Below are 15,449 nucleotides of genomic sequence, written 5' to 3'. Positions count from 1 at the left end.
TTTTATCAAAATCGCAACTGGCGCTCGCAGCACAGGCATAGCGGGCCGGCCCAGGAAAAAAAGTTATCCCACTTGTACCGCAGAAATCCTTAAAAAAAATTGTACCGCAGAAAAAGACACCTATTTTCTGCAGACAAGGGAAGAAACGGGATTCAACCCCTTCCCACTCACTACAAACATTTTAGGCAATAACCACTAGGCCAACGCCTTTGTGCTGTCTAGTGTGAGGAAAATACTCTATTAGACCCTTCTTTTAATAAATCATTAGCATGTAGGAGTAATATATACCCAGTTTGTTATGCGTATTTTTTTATGATATAAATAAAAAATCACAATGAAATAAAAGTGAACTTGAAGAAAGTTCATCAATTTCAAAAAGGTTCGTACAAAGTGAAAAAAAAAGTTCGTCAATTTGAGAAAGATTCACGAATTTAAAAAATGTTCATCAATTTTTTGAAAAGTTCACAATTTTTTATAAAGTTCATCAATTTTTAAAAAAAAATTCATCATTTTTTAAAAAAATTCATTCCATTTGAAAAAAATTCATCGATTATGAAAAAGGTTCACTGGTTTTGAACAAAAAGTTCATCAATTTTGAAAAAAAATCATCAAATCTGAAAAATAGTTCACTGATTTGAAAAACCTTCGTCAATTTTGAAGAAAGTTCATAGATTTAGAAAAAAGTTCATCGAAAATGAAAAAAAATCAAGAATGAAAAAAAAAGTTCATCGATTTTGAAAAAAGTTCATCGATTTTATAAAAGTTCACGAATTTGAAAATAAGTTCACAAATTTTTAAAAATATTGTCATTTCAACAAAAAAGTACGTGAACCAGGAACAATAAAAAAGAAGAAAGGAAGAAAAGGAAAAGAGGAAAGATGAAAAAATGGAAAGATCAATGTAGACATGTGAGGTTTGGTGGTGGGGTGGTTGTTGCACCGCTAAATGTAGCAGGTGGTTGCTGGTTTGAGTCGCAGTTCGCACTTCTTTCTGTTTTTGAAAAACAAAAAAAAAACTATATGGGTCGGCCTAGCTTGCAGCGCTGCAGGCGCCAGTTTGCAAAATGAGCTATAACTGGCACCTGCAGCGCCAAATAGGAAACGCCGCCTGGCACGGCCCGGCCCGCGACGACACGAATACTAGCCGGGTCGTGCCATGCCGGCCCACGGGCGGGGGTCGGAGCCCAAGCACGGCACGCGGCATAGCTAAGCCGGCCCGTGGCCCGCCCAGGCACGCCGGCCCGCGTGGCCTGGCGCTCGCCGCTGACTCGTTGTCGCTGTGTTTTTCTCGAAAATAAAATGTGGCTCGCTGACGCTGTGCGTGCGTCGCTGGAAGGCTGGCTCGCTGCCACCGCCACGCTGCAGTCCGCCTGGGTCGCTGGCTTGCTGCCGGCTGCACCCATGCACATGCAGTGTGAGATATTTCTCAAAAAAAACATGCAGTGCGAGTTGGGGAGTTTTTACAGCGAAAAAATGTCCAAAAAATGCAAAAAAATTGTAGAAAATTGCAAAAAAAAATGTAGAGTATTATGTGGGATAAATCTAGAGTTATATTAGTGCTTGCCTCGTTAAAACCTTCCATCCCAAAGAAGTAAAAGAGTACAAGCTATGCTCTAGAAATACTAAAAGATTAAAAGAAATAGAAATGAAAAAAATTACAAGACTAGAATTGAACTAAACAAAATTACAAGACTAGAACTGAACTAATTTGGATTGTTCATCCTTGCCCGGCAGCCACAGCCAGCTCGTCTCTCTTGATGTGTGCTACTTTGTGCCTCGTAAGGATGTTTACTGGACCGTGGCAGGCAATGCGCAGCAGCTTACCGCATCTTTTGCACCGTGCTTTTAGCTCGGACTTTCTACCGTCCATAACTACTTCAGCATCGTAGTAGTCCCAGATTCTGGAGCCTCTCTCATCCATGTTTGTATTGTGTGTGTAAAATAAGATGCAGTTTGAGACTTTTGAATGTGAGAAATGAGAACTTGAGAAGGGTCGGCATCCCTTTTTATAGGAAAAAATGGCACGTTAGGCATGTTAGGCACGCTAGGCATGTTAGGCACGTTAGACGGTTAGAGTATTATGTGGGATAAATCTAGAGTTTTATTAGCGCCCGCCTCATTAAAACCTTCCATCCCAAAGAAGTAAAAGAGTACAAGCCATTGCTCTAGAAAAACTAAAAGATTAAAAGATAGAGAAAGAAAAAAAATACAAATACTACAATTGACTAATGAGATCCTTTCAACCTTGCCCCGCAGCCGCAGCTATTGCCGCTGCCTCAGCTGCCTTGACGTGTGTCGTCCTGTGCCTCATCAGGTGGCCGGTTCCAGCATACCTGCCATCATGCTTTGGCACGAGCAACTTCTTACCGCATTCTTTGCATTTTGCAAAAAGCTCGGTGAGATCGTCGTCATTTGTAACGAATTCTTCATCGTAGTACCTCTAGATGGGAGCTTGTCTCTTAATAACGTTTTGAAGAGGAACAACCATGTTTGTGTGTGAAAAATGAGATGGAGTTTGAGTGTGAGAAATGAGAAAGTAGGCATCCCTTTTTATAGCAAAAAAATGGCACGTTAGGCATGTTAGGCACCGCAACAATAATGCATAAAAAAATTGAGGCAATGTATCATCTGGGATAAATGTTGAGATTTATTAGTGGCTGCCTGGGAAGTAAAAGAGTACAAAGCCATGCTCTAGAATTACAAAAGGAAAGAAAATTACAAAAAGATAAGAAAATTACAAAATGATAATAAAATAACTACACTACAAGTCTTCGACTATTCTTCCGGGTCTTCTTCAAAGTTCATTTCTTCAAACATGGCTAGTAGTTATGTGTTTTCTGCAGTGTGTTGCGCTCTCCTTCTTGATAACTCCCCATCTTTGACGGACATAAGTGTTCTCACCATATCAGGGGCGAGACTAGTTCTCCTCTCCTCAATTATCCTTCTAGCAAGGCTGAAAGCAGACTCCGATGATACCGTAGAGACAGGCACCGACAACACATCACGTGCTAATATGGAGAGCACCGGAAATATAAGCTTGTGTTCTTGCCACCACTGCAGTATGTTGAAGTCTTCCTCACTATCTAAATCATACATGGCTTTGTCACTGTTGAGGTACTTCGCTAACTCCCCGCCACCTTGAAGCATAGATGTTGACGTGGAAGAGCTTTCGGGGTCGAGGAGGACGAAGAACCAAAGATCATGCTCCATGCTCCTCTCTTTTTACCTGCAGTAGGTGTTGGTGGAGGTCGTTGCATTCGAACTCCGGCATATTTTTCCTCATACTTAGCAAAAACTTCAAAAAGCTTCTCACGAGCCTTATTGAAGTCGTCAGTATAATCTAAAATTAGGGATGCAGACAGTACATTGAGTGCACTACGATACCCTTCAAGTTTAGCTCTAGGATCCAAAATAAATGCAAATGCATACAACAGTGGAATTTGCTGCCAATATTTTAAATACTTGGTTTTCATGTCAGCAACAACATTAAGTAACAATCATCCCCTTCATATGCTTTCAAATGACTAGCAATGTCTAATAGGGTATGCACCATCAAAGGAGATGTCGGGTAATAAACCCCAGACAAAGTAATTGTTGCATCATAGAACAACTCAAGAAATGCAGTCAATGTGTTGTAATAATATGCCAAGTTTCTTTGCTAATTAGAGGTTCAACCCCATAATTGCATTAATAAAACCATTGAACTGAACTCTGTCTTGGATAACTGCCTTAAGCATCAAATATGTAGAGTTCCATCTAATTAACAGGCATGTCTGAATTATACTTATGAGGAACGCACCCTATAGCAAGGCAATATCTCTTATAGTTTGTAATTCATTGAGTTGAATGCGAGAAGTAAAATATTGCAATGCGTATGACTTCAACATGTGGTTCACATAAATGTAACTAGATCATTGATGGGGCGCATTGCTGCGCCCTTTTATTGCGACTATAAAGTGGTACAAATGTACACATTAAGATACACAAATATTACACAAATTACAAAAGTTTGGGCATGGATGCACATGCTTACCATTGTGTGCCGAAGAGGAATATGAACATTCATTATCTCACATTGCTGTGAAATATTATGTTGTGCGTCAAAGCGTAGAACAATGGTAGCCACGCATTAATTAGCATATGGCATGTATATCAAATGCTACTCCCTCCGCCCGAAAATATTTATCATCAAAATGAATAAAAGGGGATGTATATAGATGTATATTAGTTCCGGATACATCTTTTTTTATCAATTTTGATGACGAGTATTTTCGGACGGAGGGAGTATCAACTAAGAAAGACCCATATTACCTTTTTTTTTCTTCTAAAGGTGGTAACACTTCAACTTTCATTAATATAGAAACTTAATTTGGGCTATGGCTAGCTCATACAATTAAAAAAAAGCTTGAAAGAAAGTCCTTTTTATTTGAGTGGTTTCGAGGAGACAATACCCTTTTTCCTTGAACATTCAACACAAGTTGAATCAAGAACAATAATTTAACAGAAAAGTTGATTACATTATATCAAGCATAGCATACATCCTTCCTTGTGTTTGCAGTACATGAACACGGGCTGCAGTTGCAAACATATGGTTCAAAATGGATGCTAGTTACACATTTATTTTTGTTTACTATCTCTGGCTTGGACTATTAAGCAGAGACTGCAATGCACAATGTGAGTTAACCTAGGCAGAATACTACGAATAAACTACAAGTCGATACACTTATTATTTGCCGAGTATATGTCAATTTAAAGGATCTCAAGCCGTGCTGCTAGAGGCCCATTCAAGGCATACATGGCACTGCTGTTCAGTTTTATATGTGCATGTTTAAGGAAGGCATAATCTGAGTGATAAACATGTAGATCCAACAAATTAAATCAGTACTATGCCACAATCATGTGCGACGTTGATCCATTTGGCTATTATATGTAACACATATATGTCTGTAAACAACACATTAATCAAAATAATACTAGGAATGATAGAAAATGGAGGTGCATGAGGTAATCTGACGGAACAAAATCCTATACGACCTGGTCTCACGCCCCACCAGGTGAGACCCATTTTGTTTCGCGACACGTGTCGACATCAATCTCAAAGCACAAACCCAGCCTTAATCCCAATTCCATCTCTTCTTTCTTCCACAACCGTGCGTTCCTAATCCCCCAAATCCCAGAACAGGCAGTCTGGATTCTGCAGACCTCGCGCCGGCGGCGGCCGTTCCGCACGACGGAACGTTCTCCTCGCTAGACTACTGCAGGCACAGTACTGAGAGAGGCTACCCGTCCAGCTGCTCCGTTATGGCGATGGATTGCACGAGCTCTTGTCAACGGACGACGGCGGCCGCAGAGCACGAGGGAGCATTAATGTCGTTGTGGCACAACGACTACCAGTCCAGCTGCTCCGTGATTGGCGCCACCGCACCGGCACCGTCGGCGGCGAGGCTCCCGGGGAAGGTGTTGCGGTGCAGCGTCCCATCAGGCGGTGGCGTGAATGGGATGACCGGCGGCTGGATTTTCGGGACGCTGGAGAGATTAGAATCGTGATTTGGAAGTAAAGTGGGAAAGGACACGGTTGTTGCTTTGAGATTCGAACGGCCAGTTGGCGCACGGTCAAGTGGGTCTCACTATCGGGTCCGTACGATCCGGTTGTATAGGATTTTTCTCCCAATCGGACCAAGCAAGCTGGCAGCTCATAAACTAAGTACGTGCGTGTTTGCTACGTGCTCATGTAGGGACTTTTTTTTTTGCGGGAACTCATGTAGGGACTTTGCTAGCACCAAGAGAAGGGATCGATCAAATAATGTGCATGTGTTGTACTACTTGCGTGTCTACACTGCACGATGACCGCCGCCGATGCTGCAGCCGCGGGAGAATGGGTCGAGGAAGAGGAACGAGATGTACCATGCTGGTTGTAGGGGACACCGACGCAACGGCCAGGCCTCGACCGATGTAGCGGCTTGCCATCGGATGACGCGTTGTGCTACCTGCCGTCGGAGGACGCGGCCAGCTAGTAAGACACCCTACCGTTTACGACGAGTCGGACTGTCGGAGAGGAGCACGTCCCCGAGGACAGCCACCTCGGCCTTGAGCTCGAACCACACGAGAAGGACGCCATCGTCGTGGTCAACACCCATGTCCTTCCGTGGCCCGCGTCTTCTTGCGGCGAGGCGTCATCGGGAAGGTGGAGGCGTAGTCGCTCGTCCCTCTCTGGATTCTCGCCGCCAGTATTTGCTGGTAGGGGTCTGGACTCTGGACACGATGGAAACGGATGCTTTAGTGCGGCGCTTCAAGGATGTCCGATCAGCTTCAATCGCCCACACGCCGCATTGATGCAGCTTTAATGCCTCACTAATCACCCGTCGGTCCATCTTTACTGTCCCTTTGCATCTCGCTCCCGCATCGGCCGGCGAGGTGCTCATCGCTGCTTGCGCCTCTCGAGGGCCTCGACTGGACTTGCATCAGCCAATGCGTGCATGGCCTGTCCCCCGGCATCGATTGGCCAGGCCCGCGCCACGTCGGTCTCTCGTACATGTGATCGATTGGATCGAGGCTCAGATTGTTTTCTCGCGAGAAGGACGACGTGGGCACATTACTTGATCGGTGGGCTTCCTCAAAGAGGGCCCAATTAACTGCAGGCCTTCAATTTTGTTGCGGGAGTAGCTGCCCAGTCCAGTGGCGAGAAGTAATGCGCAAAAGTTCGATTAGAGGGCAAAAAACGCTTAGAACTGGAGATCCGACGGCCAAGAATGCTAATGGCTGAGATGCTTGGAAAAGTGCTCAGTTTTAATGTATCTAATTTTATGCACTTTTAGCAATAAGATTAATGATATGGCAAGCACAACGTTGATGCATTAAAAAGGATGCAACATATATGGAAAATATAGGAGTTAGGGTATTCATTGCACTCGTGTTTGCCGAAGCATTATCCAAAGTTACTGAGAAAACCTTGTCGGCAAGATTAAAATCATTCACAACTTTGAGTACAGCTTCAGCAATGTTTGGACCACTATGCGCTACATCAATTAATTCAAATCCTATGACTCTTTTTTGTAGTTACCAATGTTCGTTAACATAATGAGTTACCACACTAATGTAGTCTTGCTTTGCGCGACCAGTCTAGATATCAGATGTTAACGACACTGAAAAAGTGAACGTAGAAAATTCTTCTTTTATTTTCTCTTTACCAGATTTGTATAGCTTTTTAATATCCCTATTTGTAGTTTGTCTAGAAACTGGTCTATAATTAGAATTATGACAAGTTTGAATATATTCTACGAAACCTTCAGATTCACCAAAGCCTAGTGGTAAATCATTAGAGCAATAAGACGACATAGACCTTCTCACTGAATATTAGCATTTTGTGTACCGTACCGTCATGGGAAGCTAGTATTGTCATGGTCATCCATGTTTGAGTGTGAAAAATATGTGGGCTGGGCAGGCCTATTTATAGCAAAAAAATTGACATTTTTCGGACAAATTGGACCCTCTAACGGTCAAATTTTCGAATATATGAATTTTCCTAAAAAAAACTACCCAAACCCTCTTCTAAACTGCTCTAAACCCACCCTAACCTCCCCCTAAAGCCCTCCCAATGGTCGACTGGGTAGCTCTGCTCGACCGGTCGACCCCCCGCTCCCCCGTCGATCGAGGCGCTGGCTGCCTGGCTGGACGCCTGGCCGACTGGGCCTCGCAACCGCTGTTCCCCTGATCCCCTCATGTCGGCCCGATTCCCTTCCTCCCACCGCTCCCGTGATCCCGTCCTAGCCTCCCAGGCTCCCAGTCCCAGGTCCCAGCGAGGCAGGGACAGGCGATAGTGAGCGAAGCAGCGACAGGAGACAACGAGGAAGCGATCGATTCCCACACCCCCCAATGATCGAGGCGGGCCTAACAGGCCATGCCGCGTGCCGCGTGTCGTGCCGTGCCATGTCCCGGCCCACGATTAGTCGTGCCGTGTCGGGCTGGCCCACGGGCTGAGGGTGGCGGGCCAGGCACGGCCCAATGCGTGTTGCATGCCTGGTACGGCCCGATTAGCCCGTGTCGGGCCGGGCCTGTTGCGTGCCGTGCTGCTGGGCCGGCCCGAAAAAAATGGCGTTTGGCCAGCTATAATCATGTGGGTCAACAGCAGGGAGACCTCTTGTATGCCGCATTTTGCGGCGGGGTCGTGAAACTGGGCCGGCCCATTCGCTGTCCTTCAAGGAATGAAAAATCGCAAAAAAAGGAGAGGAACTAGTTAACGAGCGCTACCACCCTCGTGGGTGGAAGCTGGGACCACAACAACTTTCCCGCTCTCTTTGCCGAACTTCAGGCACTACCACCCTTGTCTCGCCAACCATCGGTGTGCTAGCCTGGATGCTGTGGACTGTTAGGAATAAGCTTGTGATTCAGCGTATCATGTGGGTCAACAGCCGGGAGACCTCCTATATGCCGCATTTTGTGGCGGAGTCGTGAAACTGGGCCGACCCATTCGCTGTCCTTCAAGGAATGAAAAATCGCAAAAAAGAAAGAAAGAAGAGGAACTAGTTAACGAGTGCTACCACCCTCGTGGGTGGAAGCTGGGACCACAACAACTTTCCCGCTCTCTTCACCGAACTTCAGGCACTACCACCCTCGTCTCGCCATGTTAGGTAGCTGACCATCGGTGTGCTAGCCTGGACACTGTGGACTATTAGGAATAAGCTTGTGATTCAGCATATCCCTCTTCGTCGCGCTACTGACGCTTTATTCAAATGGTCTGGTTACTTGCAGCTTTGGAGGCCGCTTAGCCACCCCAAGGAGAGAGACACCATCACCTCCGTCATCACCCAGCTTCGCGTGATGGCTCTCTGTATGGCTCCACCGCTGTTGGGGAACATAGTAATTTCAAAAAAAATCGTACGCACACGCAAGATCATGGTGATGCATAGCAACGAGAGGGGAGAGTGTTGTCCACGTGCCATCGTAGACCGAAAGCGGAAGCGTTAGCACAACACGGTTGATGTAGTCGTACGTCTTCACGATCCGACCGATCAAGTACCGAACGTACTGCACCTCCGAGTTTAGCACATGTTCAGCCCGATGATGTCCCTCGAACTCCGATCCAGCCGAGTGTTGAGGGAGAGTTTCGTCAGCACGACGGCGTGGTGACGATGTTGATGTTCTACCGACGCAGGGCTTCGCCTAAGCACCGCTACAGTATTATCGAGGTGGACTATGGTGGAGGGGGGCACCGCACATGGCTAAAAGATCAAACAGATCAATTGTTGTGTCTTTGGGGTGCCCCCTGCCCCCGTATATAAAGGAGCAAGGGGGAGGCCGGCCGGCCCTCTATGGCGCGCCCCCAAGAGGGGAATCCTACTAGGACTCCAAGTCCTAGTAGGTTTCCACCTAAAGGGAGAGGGGGGAAGGAAGGAGAGGGAGAGGGAGAAGGAAAGGGGGGTACCGCCCCTCCTCTCCTAGTCCAATTCGAACCAGAGGGGGAGGGGCACGCGACCTGCCCTAGGCCGCCCCTCTCTCTCTCTCCACTAAGGCCCATCGAGGCCCATTAGTTCTCCCGGGGGTTCCGATAACCCTCCGGCACTTCGGTTTTATCCGAAACTTCTCCGGAACACTTCCGGTGTCCGAATATAGTCGTCCAATATATCAATCTTCATGTCTCGACCATTTCGAGACTCCTCGTCATGTCCGTGATCACATTCAGGACTTCTAACAACCTTCGGTACATCAAAACATATAAAATCATAATATAACTATCATCGTAACGTTAAGCGTGCGGACCCTACGGGTTCAAGAACTATGTAGACATGACCGAGACACGTCTCCGGTCAATAACCAATAGTGGAACCTGGATGCTCATATTGGCTCCCACATATTCTACGAAGATCTTTATTGGTCAGACCACATAACAACATACATTGTTCCCTTTGTCATCGGTATGTTACTTGCCCGAGATTCGACCGTCGGTATCTCAATACCTAGTTCAATCTCGTTACCGACAAGTCTCTTTACTCGTACCATAATACATCATCCCGCAACTAACTCATTAGTTGCAATGCTTGCAAGGCTTAAGTGATGTGCATTACCGAGAGGGCACAGAGATACCTCTCCGACAATCGGAGTGACAAATCCTAATCTCGAAATACGCCAACCCAACATGTACCTTCGGAGACACCTGTAGAGCACCTTTATAATCACCCAGTTACGTTGTGACGTTTGGTAGCACACAAAGTGTTCCTCCAGTAAACGGGAGTTGCATAATCTCATAGTCATAGGAACATGTATAAGTCATGAAGAAAGCAATAGCAACATACTAAACGATTGTGTGCTAAGCTAACAGAATGGGTCATGTCAATCACATCATTCTCCTAATGATGTGATCCCGCTAATCAAATGACAACCCATGTCTATGGTTAGGAAACATAACCATCTTTGATTTAACGAGATAGTCAAGTAGAGGCATACTAGTGACACTTTGTTTGTCTATGTATTCACACATGTATTATGTTTCCGGTTAATACAATTCTAGCATGAATAATAAACATTTATCATGATATAAGGAAATAAATAATAACTTTATTATTGCCTCTAGGGCATATTTCCTTCAGTCTCCCACTTGCACTAGGGTCAATAATCTAGATTACACAGTAATGATTCTAACACCCATGGAGCCTTGGTGTTGATCATGTTTTGCTCGTGGAAGAGGCTTAGTCGACGGGTCTGCAACATTCAGATCCGTATGTATCTTGCAAATCTCTATGTCTCCCACCTGGACTAGATCCCGGATGGAATTGAAGCGCCTCTTGATGTGCTTGGTTCTCTTGTGAAATCTGGATTCCTTCGCCAAGGCAATTGCACCGGTACTGTCACAAAAGATTTTCATTGGACCCGATGCACTAGGTATGACACCTAGATTGGATATGAACTCCTTCATCCAGACTCCTTTATTTGTTGCTTCCGAAGCAGCTATGTACTCCGCTTCACACGTAGATCCTGCCACGACGCTTTGTTTAGAACTGCACCAACTGACAGCTCCACCGTTCAATGTAAACACATATCCGGTTTGCGATTTAGAATCGTCTGGATCAGTGTCAAAGCTTGCATCAACATAACCATTTACGATGAGCTCTTTGTCACCTCCATAAACGAGAAACATATCCTTAGTCCTTTTCAGGTATTTCAGGATGTTCTTGACCGCTGTCCAGTGATCCACTCATGGATTACTTTGGTACCTCCCTGCCAGACTTATAGCAAGGCACACATCAGGTCTGGTACACATCATTGCATACATGATAGAGCCTATGGCTGAAGCATAGGGAACATCTTTCATTTTCTCTCTATCTTCTGCAGTGCTCGGGCATTGAGTCTTACTTAACTTCACACCTTGTAACATAGGCAAGAACCCTTTCTTTGCTTGATCCATTTTGAACTTCTTCAAAACTTTGTCAAGGTATGTGCTTTGTGAAAGTCCAATTAAGCGTATTGATCTATCTCTGTAGATCTTAATGCCCAATATGTAAGCAGCTTCACCGAGGTCTTTCATCGAAAAACTCTTATTCAAGTATCCCTTTATGCTATCCATAAATTCTATATCATTTCCAATCAGTAATATGTCATCCACATATAATATCAGAAATGCTACAGAGCTCCCACTCACTTTCTTGTAAATACAGGCTTCTCCAAAAGTTTGTACAAAACCAAATGCTTTGATCACACTATCAAAGCGTTTATTCCAACTCCGAGAGGCTTACACCAGTCCATAAATGGATCGCTGGAGCTTGCACACTTTGTTAGCTCCCTTTGGATCGACAAAACCTTCTGGTTGCATCATATACAACTCTTCTTCCAGAAATCCATTCAGGAATGCAGTTTTGACATCCATTTGCCAAATTTCATAATCATAAAATGCGGCAATTGCTAACATGATTCGGACAGACTTAAGCATCACTACGGGTGAGAAAGTCTCATCATAGTCAATCCCCTGAACTTGTCGAAAACCTTTCGCGACAAGTCGAGCTTTGGAAACAGTAACATTACCGTCAGCGTCAGTCTTCTTCTTGAAGATCCATTTATTCTCAATTGCTTGCCGATCATCGGGCAAGTCAACCAAAGTCCACACTTTGTTCTCATACATCGATGCCATCTCAGATTTCATGGCTTCAAGCCATTTTGCGGAATCTAGGCTCACCATCGCTTCTTCATAGTTCGTAGGTTCATCATGATCTAGTAGCATGACTTCCAGAACAGGATTACCGTACCACTCTGGTGCGGATCTTACTCTGGTTGATCTACGAGGTTCAGTTACAACTTGATCTAAAGTTCCATGATCATCATCATTAACTTCCTCACTAATTGGTGTAGGTGTCACAGAAACCGGTTTCTGTGATGAACTACTTTCCAATAAGGGAGCAGGTACAGTTACCTCATCAAGTTCTACTTTCCTCCCACTCACTTCTTTCGAGAAAATCTCCTTCTCTAGAAAGGATCCATTTTTAGCAACAAATGTCTTGCCTTCGGATCTGTGATAGAAGGTGTACCCAACAGTCTCCTTTGGGTATCCTATGAAGACACATTTCTCTGATTTGGGTTCAAGCTTATCAGGTTGAAGCTTTTTCACATAAGCATCATGATGTCTACTACACAACCTTCTTCTTGTAGACGTTGTTGGGCCTGCAAGTGCACAGGTTTGTAGGACAGTAACAAATTTCCCTGAAGTGGATGACCTAAGGTTTATCAATCCGTAGGAGGCATAGGATGAAGATGGTCTCTCTCAAGCAACCCTGCAACCAAATAACAAAGAGTCTCTTGTGTCCCCAACACACCCAGTACAATGGTAAATTGTATAGGTGCACTAGTTCGGCGAAGAGATGGTGATACAAGTGCAATATGGATAGTAGATATAGGTTTTTGTAATCTGAAAATATAAAAACAGCAAGGTAACTAATAATAAAAGTGAGCACAAACGGTATTGCAATGACAGGAAACAAGGCCTAGGGTTCATACTTTCACTAGTGCAAGTTCTCTCAACAATTAACATAGATAGATCATATAACAACCCCTCAACATGCAACAAAGAGTCACTCCAAAGCCACTAATAGCGGAGAACAAACATAGAGATTATGGTAGGGTACAAAACCACCTCAAAGTTATTCTTTCGGATCGATCTATTAAAGAGTTCGTACTAGAATAACACCTTAAGATACAAATCAACCAAAACCCTAATGTCACCTAGATACTCCATTGTCACCTCAAGTATCCGTGGGCATGATTATACGATATGCATCACACAATCTCAGATTCATCCAACCAACACAAAGTACTTCAAAGAGTGCCCCAAAGTTTCTACCGAAGAGTCAAGAAAACGTGTGCCAACCCCTATGCATAGGTTCATGGGCAGAACCCGCAAGTTGGTCACCAAAGCATACATCAAGTGGCACGTGAAATCCCATTGTCACCACAGATAAACACGGCAAGACATACATCAAGTGTTCTCATCATAAAGACTCAATCCAATAAGATAACTTCAAGAGGGAAACTCAATTCATCACAAGAGAGTAGAGGGGGAGAAACATTATAAGATCCAACTATAATAGCAAAGCTCGTGATACATCAAGATCGTATGAAGTCGAGAACACGAGAGAGAGAGAGAGATCAAACACATAGCTACTGGTACATACCCTCAGCCCCGAGGGTGAACTACTCCCTCATCGTCATGGAGAGCGCCGGGATGATGAAGATGGCCACCGGTGATGGATTCCCCCTCCGGCAGGGTGCCGGAATGGGCTCCCGAGAGGTTTTTGGTGGCTACAGAGGCTTACGGCAGAGGAACTCCCGATCTATCTTGATATTCGATGGTTTTAGGGTACGTAGGGTTATATAGGCGAAAGAAGTCGGTCGGGGGGTGTCGGTGTCAAAACCGGCGGATCTCGGGTAGGGGGTCCCGAACTGTGCGTCTAGGCGGATGGTAACAGGAGACAAGGGACACGATGTTTTTACCCAGGTTCGGGCCCTCTCGATGGAGGTAAAACCCTACTCCTGCTTGATTGATATTGATGATATGGGTAGTACAAGAGTGGATCTACCACGAGATCAAGGAGGCTAAACCCTAGAAGCTAGCCTATGGTATGATTGTTGTTCTGTCCTATGGACTAAAACCCTCCGGTTTATATAGACACAGGAGAGGGCTAGGGTTACACAGAGTCGGTTACAATGGTAGGAGATCTACATATCCGTATCGCCAAGCTTGCCTTCCACGCCAAGGAAAGTCCCATCCGGACACGGGACGAAGTCTTCAATCTTGTATCTTCATAGTCTTGGAGTCCGGCCGATGATGATAGTTCGGCTATCCGGACACCCCCTAGTCCAGGACTCCCTCAGTAGCCCCCGAACCAGGCTTCAATGACAACGAGTCCGGCGCGTATATTGTCTTCGGTGTTGCAAGGCGGGTTCTCCTCCAAATTCCATGTGCTTGCCGAATAGTGTCCGGCTTCCTTATAAATGTTGCGCTCCTTGGCTTCCACGTCCAATAATGGCCCTCTTCCACGTGTCGTATGAATGCGAAAAGCCAGGGTATTTTTAGGTTTTACCCCCAAAGCTGCACGAATGAGCTGCCTATAAGAGAGGCAAGGATCTAGATCCAAATCACACCATCCTCCTTCCGCGAGTACTCATCGGAGCGCCTCTGACAAAAATCCACTCCATCATGGACAGTCGACGCGGCTCCTCCTCTCGCGCTCCCAGCCCTCAGCCAGGAGATTGGAGGAGATGTTCAGTTCCGCACAGCGAGCTGGTGACGCTCCAAGCGGAGGGATACCTTCCTCCGGCCTTCATGGTCCCGGTTCGAGCCAGACTGGCCACCTACAAAGGTGGAAAGCAGGCGGAGAACACCCCCAATCCCTCCAAAGGAGAGCGGGTGTGCTTCGTCCCTTATCTAATAAGGGGGCTCGGATTTCCCATACATCCGTTTCTCCGGGGGCTCCTGGAGTTCTACGGACTCCAGCTTCATCACCTTACACCCGCCTCCATTTTGCACATTGCGGGTTTTGTAGCTCTTTGCGAGCTGTTCTTGGGCATCGAGCCCCATTTTGCGCTATGGAAGAGATTGTTTTGCCTCGTACCCCGTTCTTCACGAGGGGTCGATATATCAAGTGGGCGGAGCCGAAATATGGCGCATCGCCGGGACCGGATATCTATCTGGAACCCCGAAGAAGGCGTCCGAAGACTGGCCTTCGGAATGGTTTTATATGGAAGACGCTCCACTACCGGACCCAGTTCGGATCGGCCTCCCGGAGTTCAGCAACGCTCCTTTGAAGAAACACCTGAGTTGGCGTCCGCGGAGCCCTCAACGGGAAGATGATAGGAGCGTCCAATATCTGATGGGCCGGATAAGATTGCTGGCCCATTCCGGATTGACCATGATTGGAGTCATGGCCACATGCATTGTGCGAGGGGTGCAGCCGCTCCAACATAGGGGCC

The sequence above is a fragment of the Triticum aestivum genome, chromosome 6B, assembly GCF_018294505.1.
Source record: "Triticum aestivum cultivar Chinese Spring chromosome 6B, IWGSC CS RefSeq v2.1, whole genome shotgun sequence".
Classification (NCBI taxonomy): domain Eukaryota; kingdom Viridiplantae; phylum Streptophyta; class Magnoliopsida; order Poales; family Poaceae; genus Triticum; species Triticum aestivum.
This window is presented reverse-complemented; position numbering follows the sequence as displayed.